The sequence below is a fragment of the Cryptomeria japonica genome, chromosome 5 (genome assembly GCF_030272615.1).
Source record: "Cryptomeria japonica chromosome 5, Sugi_1.0, whole genome shotgun sequence".
Classification (NCBI taxonomy): Eukaryota; Viridiplantae; Streptophyta; class Pinopsida; order Cupressales; family Cupressaceae; genus Cryptomeria; species Cryptomeria japonica.
In genome coordinates this window covers 909,705,323-909,727,554 of record NC_081409.1, presented here as the reverse complement: position 1 = coordinate 909,727,554, position 22,232 = coordinate 909,705,323, and the positions used below count along the sequence as shown (strand labels likewise).

Here is a 22,232-nt window from a genome sequence, read left to right as displayed (position 1 = left end):
CCGGTTCATACACTAGATCTACACTTTTAGTGCATCTTAAGTCTGCACTTATGCTTGAAACTGATTTGTAACCTTAGTGCCTTGAATCTAGAGCAGTTCGCACTTCTTTATGACAGTATGTGCTTGATGTTAGCACCTTCAATGGCAGGTATGGGAGCACGTTACCTTGAGTGTGGCGTGAGGATTTAGGGAGTGCCGTGAGAGAGGGCCCAACCCTACACGTTGAAGGAGGGGCCAGACCTTTGGGCGGATTCCAATGTTGCCTAAGGCAATTGGAATCCGCCATTCCTACCTAATTACAATCATCAGGTTGGTTAGTGGACATTTAACTGCCACTATTCATTTGTATACATTTGTTGCTGCTATTTATAATAGATCATCACCTGTTTTATGCTCATCACCTCTGCTCATTATGGTATCAGAGTGAAATTCTTTCCTTTGCCTGTGAAACACTGCAGAGGAGGCATCAATTGCAGATGTTTTTAAGATGCCACTGAAAGATGTTGATAAGGTTTTTGGGCCAGTTGCTGGGCATGACAAATATTGCGTAGCATGAGGAAGAGAGAAGAAAGAAAGAAATTATTTTAACATCCACGAGGTTAAAAATAACCTATGGGACAGATAGCCTCACAAACTGACTTCTGTATTTCAGCCCTTTTCCTATGCAACGTGCTGACTTCTGCATTTCAGCCCTTTTCCTATGTAACGAGCTGTTGAGCGCCCCCAACTTCTCCACAGTAGGCAACAAAACTGTCCCTGCTGTCCTTCAAGGCATCACACTCTAAGATGAAGTGTTTTTCTGTTTCCACTTTTTCGGAGTCGCAAAAGATGCATGCTCTTTCTTTCCAAGCTTCTTTTGGTCTTTTCGAATGCTTGGTTTCACAAACGGAGTTGATGAGAGTTAGTTCTTAACTTAGCAATAAATTTTTTGGCTCTCCAAGGTATATTGGCCCGTATGTACGCTTTTTGATGATGATTACGAGTGGGATTAAACTCTTCAATATAATACTTTTTCTTTCTCCCAAGCCCTATATTCCAAGTACGCTTGCTGAACTTATCCATAACAAAAGTCTTTATCTCTTTACTATTTGTGGGGCACGTGTTTAAGTAAATATCCCATTTACTAAACCATTTGCTATTTTGTCACATTCAAGTCTTCTTTCTTTTGCACAATGTGTCATTGAAGTCAACTTTAGGCCATCTATCCCGTTCCATTCGCTCAATTCTTTTTAAATATCTTATGAGTCTCACCATAGCAATTGCTTCAATAGGTTCAGTCCCCACTTCACTCAGCATTATATCACAAGGGATTGAACTTTTAATTTTGAACTTGTTTGTGATCAAGCATTTTTGAATTTTCTCAATTTGCTTCCACTGTAAATCAGAGGTATTTCTGGCCCACAATGCACAACCATAGAGTACAACCAGAAGCACTAAAAGCCCAAAAAGAGTTTGGGTAGTCTTCCAATCCCATAGCTCAGCTTCACTGCACCTATTTTGAAAAAAATAAAACACTTTCCAGCCTCCCAAATTCTCTTCTTTCTGCAACCTTTCCAACTTAGATTTTTGTTGAAGTCAATTCTGAGGTATTTGTACTCTGCCACTTCTTCAAGAGTACTGCCATCAAATTAGAACTTATGCTGGCTATGTTTTCTTCTATTAAAGAGAACCATCACCTTTGTCTTGCTAATATTGACTTGCATTCCCACCGTTCTACAAAAATGCTGTAGGGAAAGTGGGTGCTCGTGCAAGCCAAGAGCAGAGCTAGCAATCAGAATAAGGTCATTTGCACATAAAATAAGCCTTATAACAAACTCACCCAAATGGACACCATCAGCCCCTTGCAAGTTTAATCATTTGTCAAGTTTGTCAGTAAATAAACCAAAAAGGGAGTGGACAATGGGCATCCTTGCTTGACCCTGATATCACTCTTAAAACTTTCGGAGATGCAAGCTGAAGTTCTGATTTTAACGTTAACCTCCTCATACAGCCTATGAGCAGCTGCTCTAAGATGCACAGGAACCCCAAGTTCCTCCATTCTGTGCCAACGCTTATCCCTAGGGACAATGTCAAATGTTTTTTTGAAATAAACAAAGCAACAAAAGGCTTCCTCCTTTTTCTCCCAAACATTTTCAATAATGTGCCTTAAAGTTATACTGTGATCAATTGTGGAATGTTTAGGTTTGAAACCTGCTTGCCCTCTAGCATGTTTATCTCTTCCTTTTGTCCACTTGTTGATTCTATTTTCTATCATACTACCAAACAACTTCACAAATAAAGGATTGATCATAATGGTCCTATAATTGGAGAGATTATTGACGTCACCACTCTTGAAAAGAGGTATTGCTAGGCTAATTGTCCAATCTGTAGGGCACCCCTGCTGAATGATGATGTTGAAATTTTTTGTAATGTGAGGTGCAAGAGTTTTCATACCCCACTTTAGATACTTTGCTTGAAGTTCAACTAAATATTTTTCTTTTCCAACACCCAACTTCTTAATACCCATCTTGATCTCTTGCACGGTGAAAAATTTAGTAGTGGTACTGACCAAAGGGGGAGGGACGACCTGAAAATCCTGCTCATAAAGCTGCCTTGCATAGTCAAACCATTGAGAAGTTGTTACATTGTTTTCAGTTTGCCTCTTTCTTGGTTGAAGCTCCTTCCAAAATAACTTGGGGTTATTTTTTCCAAGGAAGATTAGCTCTTCCCTCCTTGTGATCATGAAATCAGCTTTTTCTTTTTCAAAATCTGCTTGTACACTTTGAGATTTATTTTTTCCTTGTTTTTCTCTTTCAAAGTTCTCCTTGCCTTTTTGCATTCCTCATCGAACCATGCATTAACCAGAAAGCAATTTGTTTAAAAATTTCTTTTTTTTTGCTCTTTTACTTTCAGCAAGATAAAGGCGCTCCATTTGTATCCATTGCTGGGCGCTTGAAGATGCTGATGAAATATGGCATTGGAAACTGCTGGGAGAAGGCATTTGAAGCTTAAAAAAGGGCTTTGAAATTTGCAAAGTTAAGGCACTGAAATCTGCATTAATAAAGGATTAAATCTTTCATGGTACGAGGACAAAATTTAGCATGATAAAATGTTGCAGAATGCAATAAGACGTTAGAAGAAGATGCAGAAGTTGCCATATGAAAGCATATGAAATGCGAAGGCATTTTTGGTGTTTTCGAAGCTTGAAACAAAGCATAGAAATCTGCAGTCAACAGCAAAACCAATGAAGTGCTTGATGCTAGTCCATTGAAGGTGCATATGAAGCATTTGCATATTGATTTGTAGCAAATAGATAAGAAAGGTTTGACTGCTGGGCATTCAATTTGCTGGAAGTACAAAGTTTTTGGTGAAAAAGTGCAGTAGCAGACCAAATTTGGGTGAAGGAAGCAAGAAAAGGTGCATTTTTTATTTTTAATTTCCCACTTTGTATTTTTCAAAATATAGTTATATTTAAAAACTATATTTGAATTTGGGAGAGAAGTTTACATTAATTCTTTTGTCAAGAAAGCCATTAGTAGTTTTGTAAAACCCTTTTAAAACCAAATATTAGGGAGTTATAAGGATTCTAGAGAGACAAGGATCCCCAAAACATTAGAAAATGGCTAATAATGCACCCAATATCATGCTTTCCAACTCTTAACTTCTGGGAGGCAGTAATTATGTTGCGTGGAAAACTAAAGTCCAAACCCAAGTAGAGTTTGAAGACCTTTGGGATATAGTTTTTGGGAACCATTAGACCTAACCATGATGGTGCAGACCAAACCAGGTTTGACAAGGTCAATCAAAAGGCCGAATTGATCATTTTGTTTGGAGTGTCTAATGAGGTTCAACCTCATATTAGAACAGTCACCACCGCAAAGATGCTTAGGATTGTCTTAAAATAGTTTATGAAGCCAAAAATCCAAATCAAATTCTCCACTTGCAATGCCAGTTTCATTGCCTTCAAATGCAAAATAAGGAGAAAGTATGAAGTTTAGGGAATGGGAGATATCTCTTTGTCCCTCAAAACTCACAAATGTAGAATTACAAAGGTTCTATATGTTCTAGGGCTCACAAAGAACTATCTTTCAAGAAATCAGTTAGTTGAGTACAACTTGAAAGTTGAATTTGATTGTCAATGGCAAAAATCAGGCCCTTGTAGTGAAAACTATTGCATCCACAACTCTATGGCATCAAAGATTTGTCCATCTTAGTTTTGGCTATCTTCTTGCACTGAGTGAAGAGCACTTAGTTATATAGAGAGGGGGGGGGTGATGTGAATCAGTATAACAACAAACTTCTACTTTTCAAAACTTAATTAATCACAATAGCGATGCTTCAAAACTCAATCATCGACAACAGTAACATAAATGCAAGAACTAGCAATTGGAAATACAAAAAGAACACATGATTTTCGTGGAAACCCTTGTGGGAGAAACCATGGCAAAATATTGCTTTTGTATTAGAAATTTCTTACATTCTTTATAGGCACCAACCCATAGGAGACACCAATTCCCTTTAGATGATTCATAACACCAACCCACTAGAGACACCAATCCTCACAACTGAGCACCAACCCACCAAAAGACACCAATCTCTTTTAATGAGAGGCACCAACCTCTAATAACAAAAATTATGTCTTCTTCAAAATCTGTCTTAAGTGGCTGCTCCAAATATCTTTAAGGTCTTCCTTAACACTCTCTCAAAAGTCTGCGCAAAATATCTTTGAAAATCTGCAATATTTCTGCTCACGATCTTGCAATAATTCACCTTAAGGTCTGTTCACAATTCTGCAATAATTTGTCTTAATGTCTTCTCATGAACCTGGATTAAATCTGTTCCAAAAATCTGAACTTTTCTTCTTTAGATCTAGTTTGAAAATAGGAATGATTTTCAATGAATTGGTTGTTTAATGAAGCCCTCTCAATCTTCTTTCTATTTAAACATGCTTTTACACCTTTTTATCCAAACCATGCACCTCTTCAAAAACAGGTTTCCAAGGGCGTTAAATAATAGTTATTTGTTTTTTGTTTGCTTGCCCAAAGTGGGTGTCCAAACTAGGGGCTAGGGGGGGTCAACCACACCCAAAAAATGTGTTACAATAATTGAAATGTAGAGAGGGGGCGCCAAATCCTAAGGGTTGGCCCTTAGCAATAATTAATTTTAGTTTATTTTGATTCAAATTCCTCCAAACATGGGTCGCCCATGCATTAATATTTGTGCAATTTAATATTTAAATTGCCTCCTTATTTTCCCAACGAATTCCTGAAACTGGTGCCATAAATTTGGCACAATCTATGCTTTATTAACTTGGCCTGCGATTTGCCTTATCACATCAATGACAATAATCCAACACCGAGTAAGAGAGATTTGGTGTGAGGACTTCCCCCATGCAGAAAATAGAAGTTCTTTGCTCACATTGTCTTGCTGGAAAGCAACATTGAGCTCCTTTTCTTGTTGTAGAGAATAGAACCTCAAGTCCCTTAGAATTGGTTCACATTGATCTATGTGGACCAATACCACCAAGTACTAACAATACTAAATGTGGTTTATTGTTTGGCTCACAAAAATCAAGCACTTGAGAAATTCAAAGAATTTTGAGCCCTTGTAGAAAGGTCATTAGGTCATTATCTTAGAGCCCTTCGCTTAGATCGAGGGGGGGAACTACCAAGTAAGGAGTTTTCAAACTGCCTTCAAGAACATGGGATCCAAAGACAGTTGAATACATTTTAGATGCCTTGACAAAATGGTGTTGTGAAGAGGTGTGATCGCACTATTGTGGAAATGATGTGATGTATTTTGAAGGATGTAGATCTTGCTCTTGCATTCTGGGCTGAAGTAGCTCACACAATAGTGTATTGTTTGAATCGAGCACCCACCAAAGTGCTTGAAAATTTCACACCAGAAGAAGCTTGGATTGGGAAGGAGCCCTCTATATCACATTTTAGAGTGTTTGGATGTACAACTTACATGCATGTTTTCAAGGTACTTTTGTGACATATTCACACATCGCCCCGTTGCAAATGGGGACCCCTACTTTTTGCTTTCTAGGGTTTTCTTTTTAGGTCTTTTAGGTTCTTGTCTATTGACCTTTTGCATTTGAAGGGTCGCTAGGGGGCTCATTAGGTAGCAGGCTTTGCTTGAGTTAGGTGGATCTACTCAAGAGGTCAGGTCAATTGAGTGATTAGGGGTAATTTAGATCATTCCTAGGGTGTTTTTTGTGTACTATCTGGTCGCACTTCAAGTTGCTAAATCAAACCTTGGTTGAATGCATAATGTCCTCCTAGGCCCCATCCCTTACATCAAGGGCAGAGCGAATTTGCCTTGAGAAGTCTGGAATGTCATCCTGATCTTGAAATTTGACTAAGTTTGGAAAATTCAAGAATCCTCCAAAAACTAGATTTTGCATCATAACTCCTGGAGGTCTGAAACCACTCTCAAACATCCTGACAGTATATATGGAATATAACTTAAAGTATAAGTGACATTTTCTTATATCTTATATTCCATATATGAATCCTGACGGAGAGGCTAAAATGTCAAATTTCGCTCTTGACCCTTCCAAAGGGTCCAGAGAGAAATTTCACAAAGGACCTAAATTCTTCACCTAAATCATTGAATGGTTGAGCAAATTTGCAAGGATATGGAAGGAAATGGATCTAGGATCAAGTCTAAGACAAAGTCAAGTCAGTTTGAAGGTGAATTGAGCCTAGAATAGGAATTTCGCTCTTGACACTTCCAAAGGGTCCAAAGCGAATTCCTCTATAAGACACTCTACATTGCCCAAAGCCATGAGCTAATCCATGTCCTAGGTATGATTCAGGGCAATTCACTTGTTTAAATGAAGAAATGTGGGAAATGGAGTTAGAAATCAACCCAAAATGCAAATTTCGCTCCTAACCCTTCCAAAGGGTCCAGAGCAAAATTCTTGTAAGACCCTATTTCTTCACAAAATCTTGAACTAGATGCCAACTTGAGGAGAAAATGCACTTGATCATGATGGAAGGAGGCCTAAGAAGTTATATCCAAGCCAAAGAAGGGAGGAAAAAGGTGAGAAATGAGCCCAAGTAAGAATTTCGCTCCTGACCCTTCCAAAGGGTCCGGAGCGAAATTCACATAACCTTCTTTTTCTTCCTTGTCATGGCCAATTTTTGGACTTCTAAGGCATGGTTGGAGTGACCTTGAGGTGTTCTAGCCTTTGAAAGAAGGTTTGAGGTGATGAAATGGTGAAAATCAACCTAGAATGGAAATTTCGCTCCTGACCCTTCCAAAGGGTCCAGAGCGAAATTCTCCATAAACCTCATTTTCTTTCTTGTTTAGACTAAAAGCCTTGTTCCTTGGACATAGTAGGGGTAAATGGACATGTTCTTGCCTTAGGAAGAGAATGAAAGCATTGAAAAGTGAGGATTTTGTCCAAGATTGGGAATTTCGCTCTTGACCCTTCCAAAAGGTCCAGAGCGAAAATGTCCATAAACCTCATTTTCTTCCTTGTTTAGACCAACATTTTAGTTCATTGGGCATATTTGGAAGTGGATGAACATGTCTTTGCCTTTTGAAGTGATGGGATGTGAAGGAGTGAAGGATTTTGTCCTAAAACTTGAATTTCGCTGACCCTTCCAAAGGGTCCAGAGCGAAATTCTTGAAAACACCTATTTTCCCTTGGAGGAGGTCAAATCCTTGGTTTTTTATGGCGTGGATGGAAGTGAAGTGACATGTCCTTGCCTTTTGAGGTAATTTGGAGTTGAAAAAATTGAAGAAATGAGCTCAAGACATGAATTTTGCTCCTGACCCTTCCAAAGGGTCCAAAGCGAAATTCTCAAAAGGTCCTGTCCTTGGCCATGATTTGGAGCGAATTTCTCCTTTCAGGCCTTCTTAGGGGTCAAACAAATGTCGCTTTCATGAGAGAGGGATCCAAAGTTGAATGTCAAAGGGAAGCAAGGTATGAAGAATGAATCTAGGTGAAGGAAAATGTTAAAATTAGTCTCAGTTGTAACTAATCTAGTTATTAACGCCCAGAAAGTTGATTTGATATACTTGCGATTTAATTGAGATTTATGTAAGTGAGTATTAAACTAACACATTAGTTTGTTATTGTTATGTTTGGTTAAGTAATCCCGCCGGTGTAGAAGGATCGTGGCTCCACACAGGGGTCACGACCCTATGTGGAACCACGTGGTTCCACATAGGATTGTGACCCCCTGTGGAGGCACGATCCAATGAAGACAAGTAATATATATCTGCCACCCTCGTTGAATGAGATATAGCGTCGGACGATACACGTGGTGAACGTAGAAGATATAATTGCTTGGTCTTCGTATCTACAGAGGCAAACTGATAAGACATAAATAAAATCAGTTTATATTTCTTTAAATCAAATACTAACAGTATAAATTCTTTGTCTCAGAATTTTGATTGTTTTGAAAGTCATCACAGTCTATTTACATTTACAAAAAACAAGCAAATCTTGAATTTCCCTCCTGACCTTTCCAGAGGGTCCAGAGAGAAATTCTCAAAATCACCTAGTTTGCTCATGATTGAGACCAAGACATGGATTCCTAGGCCTTGGTGGAGAGAAGACTAGTGTATGCTTGCCTTGGGAGGCATTTTGGAGTAGAGAAATGATAGAATTTGAGCCTAAGGAAGAATCTTGCTCCTGACCCTTCCAAAGGGTCCAGAGCGAAATCCTTAAAACCTCTATTTTGCTCCCAATTTTGCATCAAACCTAGTGTTGATTGAGATTAGAGGCATCCTTAGGCATGCATTTGATCAAGTTGTGGTCACAAAATGTGAAGATTTTGTCCTAAAATGCAAAATTTCGCTGCTGACCCTTCCAAAGGGTCTTGAGCGAATTTTATTGTAGGCTCTATCCCTGGAGAGGATCTTGAGCGAATTTCATTCTAATGCCTTCTTGTCAAAGATATGAAAGGAAATGCTATGTTAGAATGAATTTATTTGTACTTAATCACCTTTTGGTTTGTTCTGCAGATGGAAGAAAATCAGGCCAAGACAAGGACGACCTATTCTAAGCCCATCATTATCAAGGACACTTCAAAGGCATGGAGGAGGACTCAAGGTGTTTTGAAGCATTGGAAGACTACAAGTGTTCGAAGAGTTCTAGGCTATCCTCAAAAGACTCCATACTACCACACAAAAGACCCACATGATGACAGAGAAGAATGACCTTACTAACACTTCAAGGTGAGGTATGCTACCGGAGAAAGAAAACTTGACTGTAAGGAAGCCTCATCAAGCACATAGAAGATCAAGGAGTGCATCTTTCTTCGCATCAAGGACAGAGGAGGATCAACCAAGATACAAACGTTAGACGAGGTGGCATCCCAGTCACTTTTCCTCTAGTCGGATCGGTACATCTCAACATTGTTGTCGGGTAATTAAGCAATAAGACATTTAATGTAATTAGAGTTAATGACGGCAGTTAACCCGTCGATTGTCGATAGTTGACACCGGGTAACTGACCGGTCACCTTTATATATTAGCGAGTCCTTGGTCATGGGGACGGAGTTAGTATGGTCATTGTCATTGTACTGACATTATTATGAATCAATGAAGATCTGAGTTTCTTAATATTCTGTCATGTCTATTATTTCTGCAATGCATTGAATTACACTTTATTGGCAAAACATTTGGTGCTGTTGCCTAGACAGACTTGAGAAAAGGAGCGGATGGCGTACAGACACGATGGGCCTACCCGTGAGCGAGATTAACCCTGAGGCGGACGACGCACGAACAGAGCTCGACGACGGAAAAGATACTACAATGAGGGAATTTTCAATCCCGCTTCAGGTGGCCATCGAAACCTATGTCCGAAGAGAGGCCACGGAGGCAGAAGTTCCAACAAGTGCCGTGTGGACCGCACTGGAAGTTAGCCCTGCGGTGAATCAGTTGATGAACCACCTCCCCCGATTGCTCGCACAGGCTTCACTCGCACAGCGGGCTCGCCTGGAGGAATTGCTTGCGAAGAACGACGCCAACAAATCCTCCTACAGTATGAAGAAAACAACCGTCGTTGGGAAGCGCAACAGGATGGCATGCGACGGGACACTTGAACCTTGAGCCGTACGGGGCGGAATAAAGAACACCTATTGTAATAATTATGTCATATTGTTGACATAGACTTGTATCCCACAGGATGAATGAATAAAAGTGTTCTACTTTTTATATGTCGTTATATATAAAGCCGTACGGGAATTAATGCCCAATACATTGAATAAAGACAAAAATAAGCAAGAGTATATGGATGAACGTGCAGTAGCCCAATGTGCCTTGATCCTTGAACAGCAAGTGGAAAGGTGACAGAGGTATAAGCGAAGGGAGGAGGAACGCTCCGAAGGGGACGGTGAGGCCAACGACCACCCACGGAGTTGGGAGGAGTTACTTGCGGAAACCCGCCGCAGGATAGAGTGTACTAAAACTCAGTTGAGGGACTTGTCACGCACACCAGAGGCTAGGAAAACTCCATGGAGTGGGGAGGAGGCAAGGGAGGGAGAAGACATCGGGGCTGCCAGGAGTGTCGGAGGGACACCGGGGCACGACGGTCAAGCACCTCTTACAGGATCTAACCCATCCGGAGTAGGAGAGTAGCCACCAGTTTTAAAAAGACAAGGTATGGCGCAAAAACAAAAACTTCCAAAGTTCCATGGGGACGGGAAAGAAGACCTTGTTCGCCACTGTTGCACTTGTGAAACAACTTGGGGAGCGAATGGTGTTATCGATCAGGACGAGTGGGTAACACAGTTTCCCGCAACCCTAAGGGGTGTGGCCATCGACTGGTTCTCCGATACGGAGAAGGCTAAAATTAGCACATGGCCTGACTTGAAGAAGGAATTTCAAGCGGAGTTTTGTCTCCTAAGAGACGATAATGAGATCGTAGCCGAAATTTACGGCACAAAACAGAGGAAGAACGAGATGGTTTGAACCTACAGCCGGCGGCTCAAAGAGCTGCTAGGAAAAATGGAGAACCAGCTCGCAGACAGACTGAAAAAACTGTGGTTTGTGGAAGGTCTGAAGACGTCTCTTAGACGGAAAATGAAGATCGTACCTCCCTCTTCATACATCGATGCCTATAATAGGGCAATGGATTTAGAAAGCGAGCAGAAGACGTCCAAGAAAAAGAAAAAGAAATCCTCGTCAGATGACGATTCCTCTTCTGACAAAAGCAGTAGCAGTGATGACAAGTCTAATTGGAAGGTACGGGCTCTCCAGAAAGATATGGAGCGAATGATGAGAGAGATGAAGGCGACCAAAGGAAGCACAAGCAAAGCCGACGAAGGGGATTTATGGTGCACGGACTGCCGCAGCGACGGACACACCAAGGGGTCTTGTCCGAAGAAAGCATTTTGTGATTTTTGTCAAATTGCCGGACAACTTACCAAGGAGTGTCCGTACAATATGAGGACCCGTAACCAATAGGTTCTCTTTACGGAACCGTTTGCGCCAGCCGACACGTCCCAGCTTGCGATCAACAATGCGTCGTCTGGTGGCTATCAAAACAACAGGCGAGGAGGAAGAGGCAATAATAATAATACAATAATAGAAGCCGAATCCAATACGACGCTAAAGGGCGGCCGATGATACAATGTCGGGCTTGCAACCAATGGGGGCATTTTGCCAGGGACTGTACGGCGGAGGAAGTGCCACAAAAACTTTGCAAGTGGTGCGGTTCGGGGGACCATGACGATGGCAACTGTCCGAAGTCTGGAGTTAATTTGTTGAATGTAGAAACGGAGGATGTGCTCGGCATAACAAGATCCAAGACGAAAACGGCCACTTACCCAGATCCTCATACGGAAAAACGAAAGGCACTAGAGGCACGAGCGGAACTGGAGGAGGAGATGTTGACGAACAAGGATGCACACGGGCTTGCAGGTACTTCTCGCTCTGAAGCAGAAACAAATATTATAAACCAACTGCTATAGGTCGAGATAGCCGTCAAAATGAAGGATCTCTTGGAAAGTATGCCACACTTGCGAACGACACTTCTGCAATCCGTACTGATAACCCCAGTCGACCGACCAACACATGGAAGGGACAACCTTGGCGAGACGGCGGTAGACCCATTAGCCCTGACGATCAACAATGGTAGACACCCAGCAGTGGTGGAAATGGGTATACTGGGCACCATCTTGACCGACACCATTGTCGACGGCGGGTCGGGAGTAAATGTCTTGCCAGAGGAAACATGGAAAAAATTGGGCAAACCTACTCTCTGGCCGTCCACCTTTAATTTATTGGGAGCAGACCAACACGGCATCAAGCCGCTTGGCACACTCATGGCGCAGCCAGTGACGATCGGAACACAGCCGTTCATCTTGAACTTTGTGGTCATCCCATTGAAGAAGAAGGGATATGATGCCATCCTTGGCAGAGGCTGGCTGGTTGCGGCAAAAGCAAACCACAATTGGAAAAAGAACACCTTGTCCATGGAAAAGGCCGGCAGAAGATATATCATTGACCTCAAAACCCAACTGGTCAGTGAAGAGTTGGCATCAGAGTCAGAGTCCGACGGGGACGACGGTACGGATGAAGGGAAGGATGGCAGGGAACCAGATGACGAAGGCATCTTAGGAATTCAAGCCTGTTTTGAGGACGAGACAGATTCTTTGAGAGGGCTCTTCCATTGGCAAATGGAAGACAATGAATTATTGTACGGGTGCAATATGCTGGAGATCGAAGAAGAACCTGACGAGAACGAGTTCCCGCCAGAGTACGGACAATACAAGGAAGGGGATGCCCTGTGGATGATGCACCGGCGCACCAGTTCGACAAGAGTAAGCCCATAAGGCACGAGGAATCCGCACTTAAAATTACAAATCTTGGAGAAACTTTAGAACAGAAAAATATTCTGGTTGGCGATGACTGGAATCCGGTCTTGAAGACGGCGGTGTTCAAAATTTTCACAGAGTACAAGGATGTGTTCGCCTGGACGTATAAAGACCTCAAAGGGGTACCACAAGAACTTTGTGTACACCGGATCCCTCTGGTTCCCGGAGCCGTGCCTGTACGGAAGCGGCCATACAGGATGAACAGAAATTATGCCGCTAGGGTAAATGACGAAATTGACCGCATGCTCGAAGCAGGTATCATCTTCAAGGTCCAGACCAGTGAATGGGTATCACCCATTGTGATATCCTTGAAAAAGGAGGCCAATCAGATAAGAATCTGTGTAGACTTCAGGTGTTTGAATGCTGTCACAATTAAAGATCCATTTCCCATACCATTCACAGACACCATCCTCGAGGAAGTAGCGGGCCATGAAATTTATTCATTTATGGATGGATTCTCCGGATATAATCAAATTTCCATTGCAGAGGAGGACAAATTGAAGACCACCTTTGTCGTAGAAGATGGCGTCTATGCTTACAACTGGATGCCATTCGGGTTGTGCAACGCACCAGCTACCTTTCAACGGATAATCCTCCATATTTTCGACAAAATGTCCGTAGGAAACTTCAAAGCATTCTTGGACAACTGTTCCATTTACAACATGGAAGAGGCACATCTCGCTGCACTTGGCGAATGCATGGAAAGATGCAGACGAGCCTGCCTCGCCCTAAATCCCAAGAAATGCAGATTTATGGTGCCTCAAGGCAAGTTACTAGGGCACATCGTCTGCAAGGCCGGACTGAAGACTGACCTTGACAAGGTACGGGTCATTGTGGAGATGGAGGCGCCCGACGATGTCACTGGCGTCAAGTCATTTCTTGGACACATTGGGTATTATAGGCGGTTTATTAAGAACTTTGCCCAAGTATCATACCCACTTGATATGCTGACACGAAGGGGGGTGCCGTACATCTGGGGGACGGCCCAAGGAGAGGCTTTCCAGGAGTTAAAATCACGGTTGGTAGGTGCACCAATCCTGACATATCCAGACTGGGACAAAGAGTTCCATGTACATGTTGACGCATCCAACTTTGCCATAGGGGCCACACTGGCGCAGGTTGGCAGCCACGGGCTGGACCACCTAGTGTATTTTGCAAGCCGACTCTTGTCAAAAGCGGAGAAGAATTATAGCACGACGGAGAGAGAAGCCCTCGGGATGGTATACTCCATCCAGAAATTCCGACATTACCTATTTGCGACACCATTCACATTTTATGTGGATCACCAGGCGTTGATGTACCTGGTGAACAAGCCAATCATCTAGGGGTGGATTAGCTGATGGCTATTGCTGTTACAAGAATTTACATTCAACATCATTGTCAGACTTGGCAAGAGCCATGTCATCGCCGACCAGCTATCACGGATCAAGTTTGGAGAGCCAGCTGAAGGTGTTAACGAGTATTTTTCGGATGCCCATCTCTTCCGCATTGCCGTCCTTCTTGCCTGGTACACGAGTGTGGGTGAATACCTGTCAACTTCAAAATTTCCTAAGGAAATGTCGTCAGGCGAAAGACGAAAACTTGTACTAAGAAGCAGAACGTTCCAACTTATAAATGGCCTTCTCTACAAGATGGGACCTGACCAGATCCTACGACGATGCGTCTTGGAAGAGGAAATCCCAGGAGTCCTGAGAGAAGCACATGAAGGGGTCGTAGGAGGACACATGGGACCAGACACGACGGCAAGGAAAGTCTTACTAGCTGGCTTATGGTGGCCGACAGTGCATAATGACGCCAGAGAATGAGTGACAAGTTGTGATACATGTCAACGTGCTGGACGACCGATAAAGAGGGATTTTATGCCACTCAACCCGTCGAATGCTCAAGAGCTGTTCGAAAGATGGGGGTTAGACTTCATTGGTTCGTTAAAACCAAGCCGGGCCCAATGATGTAGATACATTGTCCTGGCGACCGAATACTTGACCAAATGGGTCGAAGCGAGGGCCTTGGCAGACAACTCCGCCGTTAGTATGGCGAGATTCATTTATGAACAGATTATCACCCGGTATGGAATACCTATACAGTTGACAAGTGATAGAGGAGGGCACTTCGTAAACCACATTATCCGGCTGTTGACAACTGAATTCAAAATTTTCCATTCTCTTTCAAGTTCATACTATCCTCGGGCAAACGGCCAGGCTGAGGCGACCAACAAAATCATGGTGTTAGTAATTTATAAGTCCTGCGGGGTTGAGAAGGAAGATTGGGAAGAGCGTCTACTGTCGGTACTTTGGGCGTACTGAACAACTTACAAGGTAACCACTAGGCAGACACCATTCCAATTAATGTATGGCCAAGAGGCTGTGGTGCCAGTGGAATTCATGGTGCCAAGTCTCAGAATTGCCATTGACAACAGGTTAGGTGACATGGAAAGCCTCTGGGAGAGACTATACGCCCTGAATAAGTTGGATGAAAGACGGACGATGGCACAGTGGGTGGCGGAGATAGCTCAGCAACAACGGAAAGCCTGGCACGACAAACATTTAAGAAGGATGCAGTTCACCCCGGGGCAATTGGTATTGAAGTTTAATGGTCGAAATGAAATTAAGCCAGGCAAGTTCAGGGTAAAATAGCTAGGTCCCTTTAAGATTCGCGAAGTTGGTGCGAATGGAGCCATCAAGCTGTGGACGATGGACGGGATGGAGGTGCCTGATGCTGTAAATGGCTCCAAGTTGAAAATCTATCACCAACGGAGGCAAGAGACGAGGTCCGCCCAGGCGGACAGGTAAGTGCGGTCGTATGGAAATGACTGTATGGTAGGTCTGTACGACCTCGTACAGTGCCGTAGGAAAAAAAAAACGGAAAATTAAAATATATATATATATATATAAATGCTGTCGTACGAAAATAACTGTACAATGGGTTCATACGGCCGTACAGTATGGAATTTTTTTAAAATTAAAAAAAAAATATATATATATAAATCCGTACGGTCGTACGGAATTGAGTTTAAAAAAAAAACCCGTACGGTCGTACGGAATTGAGTTTAAAAAAAAAAAAAGGGACATACAGAAAAAAGTTGAAGTTATTTTTTTGTCATTAAGTGTTTTATATGGCATGAATACTCAGGAAATTGCCAAGTTAGAAAATTGTCGGGTTATAAAGACGTTCGTACGGACAAATCAGCTACTTGCCAGTTAGAAATTGTCGGGTGATAGCCGTACAATCAAATCAGCCGTACCACATTAGCAAATCCGTACAAAACGAAAGACAGTTAAGACTCGAAATAGTTACAAATCAACCCCAGACAAGGAATTTTTATTTTATTTTGATTAATGGCGACTGAACCTAGGGGATTGAAAAAGCTAGACTAGAGGAAGAAATTGCAGGAAAGAGAAGAGCAAACCAAGAAGGAAGCCAGAAAGAAACCTGCTGTAGCAATGGGCGACCAAGACAAGGGCAAAGCAATTGCACAAGATGCAGGAAAGGGAAGAGTTACGCAGGTCACCGCAGATACAATTCTATTCGAGGGTTTGGCTAGAACGGTGTGTAGGCAATGGTGGGAAAATGCCACGAGCCCGTCAGATATTGAGGTAAAAATCGAATTAACAAAAGCTAGGGTCCATGATGCTATTCAGATGCCCATTTTTAATATTAAGGAATTCGAACCCTGCCTACGACAAATGATTAAAACATATGATCCTGAACTTTGCACATCGTCATTCAATTTCCAGCACACTGACATCATTGTTTCATTTAACTCTGATGATTTTGAGAGAGTATTTGGCATTCCTGACAAGGGTAAAAAGATTGACGAAAAGGTAACAAAGTTGTCCGAGGAAAGAAGAACCCAGCTATTAAAAGAAATGTGTAGGGACAACTTGACTACAGAAGAATGGAGTCGCATCCTGGATCCGAAGGGAAGAGGTCTGAAGAAGACATTTTTAAAATCTGGCATCTGGCAATGTTTACTTGACGTAGTACAGAGCACGCTGACTGGCGCCAGCAGAGCGTCGGTCGCGGCAGTACCTATGATCGCATTGATGGCAAGACTCAGAAAGGGCATGGTGTATGATTGGGCCAGTCTACTGTCAGACAGAGCTCACGACTGTATGATGCTGAAACATAAAATATTTTATATGTCACATCACGCTATCAGATTATTTTTAGATTCCGTGTGGGTACAGGTGCCACCACACCGTAGAGGATGGCAGCTGCGGGATAGCATCGACTCCCTTAAGCCAGCTATATTTTATTGGTCAGAGATGGATATTTTGACAACCGCCGAGGGACAAACTAGCAGGAAGAGGAGACCGGTCCACGTAGTGGTGTCAGCCAATGACACAGATTCAGGGCGACATGGCACTAGTGAGGAGGAAAGTGAGGGGTCGGATGATTCAGAGGAAGATAGCACCTTCAGGTTTTCATAGATCGAGCAGCCAGTACCGCCGCAGGAGACCCCCACCACTCAGACAATATCGTTGGCAAGTGTACCGAGGGGGCATCGTGGAATGCCTGGAGGGGGAGCTGGTAGGACCGGCCAGGTGGTATTTACTCCAGCATTCCTGACCGTCGGAGGAGAGGGAGGACCATTGGCATCATCTGGAGTCACAGTGGGTACCATCTCTACCATCCTCATACCTGGGTTTGGTCAGATGCATCCTCGGCCTCCACCAGTCTAGCCATCGCCAGTCACAGCCAAGATGACGACACCAGCGAGTGCACCGGTACGCATGCCCGTCATCTTGACGGAACCTAGGACAGAGGACGCCTAGAGGACGGTCGAGGAGAGGTCGGCGGGGGATGATGTCGATTCATGGCTAGACAGATATGCGGCTCTACCTTCATCCCCACGCAAGCAGGCACCACCCACACCTTCCTACCCTTGTATTCCTTCACCTCCAGGGGTTATCGACTTGGACAGTGGCACTAGAAAGCAGGGCGATAGAAAGACATTGCTGGTGGAGGAGGGGGCGGTATCACCGCAGTAGCAGCATCAGGTTGGACGGATTGGAGAGGGGAGACCTACTGCCATGGTGCAGTTCTTAGCTAGGATGGAGGAGGAGGTTCAGTTACTGGTTGCCTCGACAGTAGAGGAGTCTGTCGGACAACTCACTTTGCGGAGACTCCTTGCATTTGCTACATTTGGAGTAGCAGTGTCATTTCAGCAGTGTTTTGAGCAGCATGGATGGCCGACGCTTGATCTTCCAGAGATGCGAGCAGAGTGGCAAAGCCAAGAGGTGGCCGGAGGGAGTCAGACACAGTTTGTGGTCAGACAGATTGAGCAGGCTGTACGAGATAGGTATCTCGAGCTTCGAGAGACTCAGTTCAGGGCGGATAGGGCTCAGAAGGAGTTGGCCACTCGCATCCTTGCATTGGAGACAGAGTTAGAGCAGAAGCGCACCCATGCTAGGAGTACAGATGAGATCCTTGCCACCGTGAGAGGAGAATTGAGTGCCGTGAGGGCAGAGTTGGCAATGCAGTCAAATGAGAGAGCCTTAGCAGAATCGAGAGTTGCTACCCTGGCAGCCGAGTTGGAGGCGAAGCATCAGGAATGGATGGAGGCAGTGTTTCGAGTGAGGAGTTCCCGAGAGCGGTAGTTGCAGGCTGAGCAGGACCTCCAATACCGAACCGACCAGGTGGTTCAGCTTCAGGAGCAGTTGGCAGTAGCAGTCCCAGCCCCTCCACCATCAAGGACGCCTCCCTTACCCCCTCAGTAGTCTGTGTGTAGTTGTTATTTTGTGGGGTTCGTAGTTGTTATCTGTTGTAGGCATATCATTCCCATTTTGTTGTTTGTCGTCCGGAGACGACATTTCTTTTTTGGGGGGATGATGTTGTCGGGTAATTAAGCAATAAGACATTTAATGTAATTAGAGTTAATGACGACAGTTAACCCATCGGTTGTCGACAGTTGACACCGGGTAACTGATCGGTCACCTTTATATATTAGCGAGTCCTTGGTCATGGGGATGGAGTTAGTATGGTCATTGTCATTGTACTGACATTATTATGAATCAATGAAGATCTGAGTTTCTTTATATTCTGTCATGTCTATTATTTCTGCAATGCATTGAATTACACTTTATTGGCAAAACAAACATGTCCAGATTCAATGTACCTTACTCATCGGGGACGACACAAACTTCGGTGTACCTACCCCTGCTTCCTATTGGTCCACACTCATTGAATGTAATTTTTTCATTGGCTGAGGTGTTTGTTATAACAAACCCTAATTAGGGTTTTCATCTTGTAATCCTAGCCATTGATTCTAAGTCAATCAGAGCCGCCAATTTGTAAAGGGCTCTCTATATAAATCCCTGGCTTTTCATTTGTAAAGGTTAATAGTCAGAGAATAGTTCGAGTTAGAGAAAAAGAGAGAAAAAGATTAAGATTGTTAGCAACGGAGAAAGTAGTGAAGGAAGAAAGTTGAACAATTGTTGTTTTATTTTTCTATGAGATCAATGAAATATTGAAGTTATGGTGTTTTATTGCAATCCTTGTGGCTATTTTCATGGTTGTTTATCTTCTTGAATCACTCTTAGTAGAGGTAGTACTCAAATTTTAGAATTAGATTGAAGGACGAATGTTGTGTTTGATCTTTGGTAAAACTCATAGTCCAAACCACTAGCTCCTTACTCATTGTAAGCATGCCTTGTGTGGTCAACTGGAGATATTAAGATTGTTTAAGAGTTCAATCATAGTTGGAGATATTGATATGTATCTTATTGATGTTATCTATTCCATTGATGATTTGAAAATCATTGAATCCCCTTAGAATATCGCACCAATTCCAGTAGAGTTGTAATCTTTTGGCAATACTGAAATTGGTAGAGTTTTATCAAGACCAGTCCTCATTTAGTCATTCCTAGGATTAGTTTAGCATCGCCTTCTTAAACCCTTATCTTTTGCCTTTTTTTGAAACATCAGCTAGTATTAGGAGAATTCAGTTTCCTCATTGAAAAGTAGTTGCAAGAACACACTTTCTTAGAAAGTACGTAAGGCCCCTTGTAAAACAGCAAACACAACGACCACTGGTGCTTATCCATGAGTAGAGAACCTACATAACAGAACCTTGGAGTTTCTCCGATTGATCCTTCTACGAAATCTTCAGCATTCGGGGAGCTTTATTCAAGAGAGGATAAGATACCTCTGGGTATTTTATTCTATGTTTGGTCGTGTACAAAAGACACATCAACAGGTACAAAGGACAAAATTGGATGGTCAGTCCTTGAAATGTACTTTCCTTGGGTACATGTTAGAGTTGAAAGGATATCGACATATGGTTGCATTAACACAGAAAGTGTACATTAGTTGGGATGTTTTTGATGAGGAAACAAGATGCAAGACCTTTTTCCCAACATCCCCTACTAGTTTTCAAACACCGAATATTCTTGAACTTGAAGATGAGGACCTTGATGAAGAAGCACAAGAAGAGGCTTTGTTTCCACTGGAATAGTTTCCCCCTCTTTCGTTGGCCCCATCCTCATCTCTTGTGTACAAAAAGCTTCCTAAGTGGTATTGAGCTACAATAAAGGATACTAAAGATGATGCAACTACATATACATCTCTGTTTGGGTCCAAAACTCGCAAGAAGACTTGTGAAAAGGTAAATCTGGCTCTTATTTTTATAGTTATTTAGAGTTCAGAACCAAAAACAATTCTGCAGGCTCTTAAGTCACCACCTTTGGAAGGATGCCATGGATGTAGGATATTAAGCATTACTAACGAATAATACATGGGAACTTGTTGATCTTCCACCAGGGAAGAAGGCTATTGGATGCAAATGGGTTTTCAAAATCAAGTAGATTCTTATCCAATCTTATCCAAATTGTTTCTTCTTGTTTGAATGCATTAATCTCTTCATCAATCTCCTTTTTCTCAGAATTGATATTATGATATAACTCGTTTGCTTCTTCAATGAATGTTTTGTTAAAGATAAACATGGAGAAAGGGCTTGAGCCCATTACAAAATAGGCATATAGGTGAATGGAACAAGTCTCACCAAGGGTGAGAGTCGTGAGACTGAACCAAAACTAAAAACAAATGCAAAACTAGGAAGAACCGACAACAAACACCAAATACAACAGAAGACCAGAAAACGATAGCTACAGATCAGCAAGGAGTTTTAGGCCATCAATGGCCGACCATTACAATTGAGGAATTCCAACTTCTTGAATGAAACCACCTTAGGTTTTCCTCTCATCTTGTCATCTTTGATTAGAGGATCTTTTGGGTGAGCAACCTGTTTACCTCACTGGGTAAACAGGAAGAATACAGAAACTGAACAGCAATGCACAATCCAAATACCAAAGAAGTACCAGAATAAGCTTTCCATTAATGTCAAGAGATGTTCATATTATATTCTGTCGTCCACATTACATGTCCTCCAACACCCGGAGGTGGTACAATATATGACAGCCGAAGGGGTGCGACACAACCGTCGCGACTCCAACTACCTACCCGTCGGCTAACTAACTGACCGCCATAACTCATTATTACCGACGACAACATAAACATAATATACCAACATAACATAATGATTATTCCCGTCAACATCATCCCCCCCAAGAAAAGAAGTCGACTTCGACGACTTAATACAAAATAGAGATGAACGGTAGGAACTACTGACGCCAGTCGGGCCCGGATCTTATACACTTGCTGCGTCCTCGCCTGAAAACCCTTTTCTGCTACCATCTGATGCTCAAGTGCGGATTTCACCAATATTGCTTCCTTTGCCATCACAGTTCTCCTGGGCCTAACCCAAACTTGTCTGCAAAACACGTTTTTCAGTCTCAGCTTCCACCAACTGCTACTCAAATGATTCTGTCTCCCTAGCCAATTTGTCCTCGATAGCCACCCATGCTGCTCTCTCGGCATCCAACTCCTGGGTACGCTGAACTAAGTCTCACGCGACTATTGCCTCCAACCTGGTGGTCAGCTCCTCCCGAGCCCTCTGTGCATCCACCAAGGCAACCTCACGTCCAGCCGAGACATACTCCGAGTTCCTCAAAGCGTACCAGTCATGCCTGGAGGTGGCCACAATCCGTTGGCACAAATGCTAGGAGCCACCTCAAATCCTCCATCACACTCCCCAAAGGCTAAAAACTGAACTGAATAACTCCCTGGTGTCATACAACTGCACAGACTTGCAATGCCTTCCGTCAAACTTTGTTTGTTCCCAACCTCCAAATCCGTCTCCCTCTACGGCTTATGGCTTCCCTGCCAATGCTTAGCTGCAGGCACAACACTTCCCGTGGTCTTCTGTAGCTCAAAATAAACTGGGGGTCGAGGGGCAGCGCCCCAGCGGGGTCGAGGGGCAGCGCCCCTTGCGGGGTCCTGGGGCAGCGCCCTAGGTGCACTCCCTGTCGCAGTACAGGGCGGGGTCGAGGGGCAGCGCCCCCGCCGCCAACA

The 22,232-nt window shown here is 43.1% G+C and overlaps 1 protein-coding gene across 2 annotated transcripts in view; it reads left to right on the top strand.

Moving 5' to 3' along the window:
- LOC131066217 (DEAD-box ATP-dependent RNA helicase 22) overlaps positions 1 to 22,232 on the top strand; it is a 111,901-nt gene that overhangs the window by 7,163 nt on the left and 82,506 nt on the right. The gene's annotated exons all lie outside the window — the stretch shown is intronic.